Below are 3,945 nucleotides of genomic sequence, written 5' to 3' on the forward strand. Positions count from 1 at the left end.
GGCCAATGCCATCATTTTATGAACTTAGCCTTCATATAATGCACTCCTTGGTATTTGTTTGAATTCATCTTCTACTATGTCTTTATGCCTAATTGTTATTTTGATCTTGTGTTTGGTGCTTTGTTCTGAGTTGACCAAGGAATATTTCATCTGATACATTGAAAAATAATGAAGAATGCTAGCTATTGGAGTTGCTTACTTGGCTGTGACTATCTTTATTTGATATCTTGATCTTCACGATGTCTAAATATTGCTCCTTGCTAATTGATCATTTCTTGATTAAAGTCCAAAGGTACATTCAGACTTTGTTTTAATGATTAGAAACTTTGGCCTTATGCCATTGAAATTTCAAACTTTTTCTTAAATCAAACTTGTAAATAAACTTACCCATATTGACTTAAATATTCAAAAGACAAAAAGAATTAACAACTTCTTTCAAAAAAATTGGCCATTTGTGCCTTTTACTTATGAAACTTTTGTTAAAAAGCAACCCACCAACTTTTAAATTTTTACCACGAACTACGAGGTTTTTTCCCCTCATTTTTATGTTGGTACGTAGGCACAAGTTCGAAGATCTTGTCAAACACAAAAATATAACTAATGAATTCTTTTCTCATCCTCACACTCTATTTTTCTCAAACATAATTTATACCAAATGCAAATGCATATATAAAAAAGGGCTCCCTAGGAGTACCTAAGACACTTTAGGTGCTAACACTTTCCCTCTGTGTAACCACCCCCTTACCTGTAATCTCTAGCATTTTATTAGTTTTAATTTGAAAACTTCTTATCTTTAGGTTTTGTTCGAACTTTTCCCTTTTCCTTTGGAAACAATAAAAGCGTGGTGGCGACTCTGGTTTTATTAACGTCAAGCTTATCCATAGCTTGATGGTCATGAATTTACCGCTACAGTAATTAAGTGGCAACTCTGCTGGGGAATAGTTCTCAGTGGGTTTAGCCTACTTTTTATGTGTATATATTTGTATATTTGATGTTTATATATTTGTTTGTATGATACAATCTGTCTGTTGTGCTTGGTGATCTCTGAGTGATGAGATAAGTTCTAATCCGAACTTGAGTGCAATTAAGATATGAGGATGGTATAGTCATGTTCAACTTGTGTGGAGTAGTCCTTAACAAGTTGGCTTGAGACCCATATACTCAGTGGAGACCCTTTTGGAGTTACTAATGTCACACAAGTTATTTGTGGTTAGGCATTACTTTCTCTGATTTAGGGTCCGAGAAGCTAAAGATTGTATAACATTTAACCCAACTTGGCCTCTTTAGGATGTAGCGCGGAGACTATTCAGCTGTAGACATGATAATAGTTATTACGTGATACTACAGTTAGACGAGTTTCTCTTGAGAATATTACGGGTTGATGAGTCAGTCATCCTAACCTGTAATATCTAATATATGAGATTAAGAGTCTGGGAACTTTTGTAGAACATGATCTACAGGTTTTTATCCTTGGTACACTCCTTTGGGATGGTTCTTAACCTGACTCCATGCCCGTGACTCATAACAAACCCTTTGATTCTCAGTTGATCCAATCAAGTTTCATCAATATCAATCGAACTTGGGTGTTGATAAGGTGAAAAACCATAATCCACCAAAATGGATTATTGATCTTGATGATGAATTGATCCATCCCTTGACCCTTGTTTGTGTTTACCTTGTGTGTGATTATTGCATTCATGCATACATGTGCATCATAGCATTCATCACAGAAAAATAAATTTCAAGGAACTAAGGTCTTATTTGCAAATATTTTCAGACCATGGATTATGGACGAAGGAACACTAAGAAGTATGGTTTCAGATGTCCTGATTTGAAAGAGTTGAGGAAGTTGTCATCCTTTGTACTAGATCCCTTGGACTTCAAGCAACGTCATGAGAAACTCTTGTTTGTGTTATCTATTGATATGGTTGAAGGACTTCTGAATGTTTTGGTTCAGTTCTGTGATCCTCTTTACCGGTGCTTCACTTTTCCTGATTATCAGCTTGTGCCTACATTAGAGGAGTATGCCTATCTCTTGGGAATGCCCGTATCTGACAAGGTACCTTTTAGTGGATTAGATGAGATTCTCAAATCTCATATCATAGCTGAAGCTCTTCATCTGAAGAAATATGAGATTGATGCTCATTTGGTGAAGAAATGAGGTATTCTTGGGTTGACTTCTGAGTTCCTCATTGGTAAAGCTACTGTTTTTGCTCAAGTCAGTATTATGGATGCTTTTGAAGCCATATTTGAATTGCTCATCTATGGTCTAGCTTTGTTCCATAACATTGACAATTTTGTTGATGTTAATTCCATTAGAATCTTCTTAATTGGTGTCGCATCCGCGAAAAACAACCGGCGGGCTGAAACAAAAACAAACAGAGCCGCCACCGTGCGTTATTTATCCCAAAAGAGGGAAAGGAAACGCTCGAAGTAAACCTGGAAAAAGCATGGTCTCGCGACCAAAGAGAATGGGATCGGGAGTCGGTTATGCGAAGGGAAGGTATTAGCACCCCTACGCATCCGTCGTACTCGACGGGATCCACGCTCAAACGATAGAAAAAGGTTGCTAAAACAAACATCACACACACACACTAGAGACAACACAGGTGGGGAAAGAGGGGAGAGGGCTCGCTAGGACGTCGCATCCTATGCCTACGTATCTCATCTGGAATGAGAATCAGAGCTACCGTAGTTCGGCTCACGCACGCCGAAACAAACACACGCACAAAAAGGCAAACATGGAACCCAAACGCCAGTTGCTGGACTTACATCAGCTTCCGAACCAAACAAACCCACACTAGAAACCAGATGCCACTTGATGGACTTATACCGGACCCCAAGCACACAACAAGAGGATACGGAATGCCAATCACTGGGCTTACATCCATCTCCTACACACACCAGAAGAAACAAACAACAAGTTACTAAGGAGTCGGGAACTCGAGCCTAGCAACTGTCAAGCAAACACACACAAAAAGAAAAAGAGTGAAAAACAAAAAGGGTGCCCGGAGAGATCTCGCACGACCTCCTGCCTACGTACCTCATCTGGTATGAGGATCAGGGCAACGTAGTTCCCCTGAACAGGGGAGAAACTTTCTCCTAATCAGAGACTGGGAAATGACCAACTAGAAGGGAGACTGACTCGAGCATAATAGTTATCATGTATTCCACAATGGTCCTAGGTTGAGTTTTCTATCTACTTGCACAGGCAGCAAGCTAATCCTAACCAGGCAAAGCAAAGCATGCAAGCACAATCAAAACAAAGCAAACATTCACAATTAGCACACACTATATACAGACAAAGGTGGGCTCACACAAGGGTTAGGCTACAAAAGCAAGCCAAATGTATCAGGATGATGTTAGCTCTTAACCCTAACATTGAGAGTTAGGGTGAAGCAGATGAAATAGGAAGTGAGGGGTGTGCCTCACAGCTCTTATCCCTGGCCAGGGAGAGCTTCAGACAAAGGAAGTGTGGGTTCAGAAAGTGGGAACCCTTCTACACTTATGACACTGACTCAACTGTACAACTGTACAAGGATCTTGGGTTAATATCCACAATGCATCAACACCAGTTGTGTGAGCAAAAGGATGACTCAACAAGAATAGCAGGAGATGGATTGCACATCTCTTGTGTCTGCCAATTGCCTTATTCAAGGTCTTTTCCTGCTTGGGGACAAAGATAAACAAGCACAAGCATTGCCTCTTAAAGAGGACTTCAGACAGGTGCCTGGCCAAGTAACAGGCCAGGTCTTCCAGACTACATGGAGTTAGTGATGCTATACCTCAATTGGTTAAGCAACCAAGCAACAGCAAAAAGCAAGTTCACAATGAACTATAGCAACTAAGGTACCTGAAAACAATCTAACATAATCAGTACACAGTTCAAACAGTCAAACAGACAAGCTACAAGTCAACAATTGATTGTACACAAGCAATGCATCA

This window comes from Lathyrus oleraceus, chromosome 5, assembly GCF_024323335.1.
Source record: "Lathyrus oleraceus cultivar Zhongwan6 chromosome 5, CAAS_Psat_ZW6_1.0, whole genome shotgun sequence".
Taxonomy (NCBI): Eukaryota; Viridiplantae; Streptophyta; class Magnoliopsida; order Fabales; family Fabaceae; genus Lathyrus; species Lathyrus oleraceus.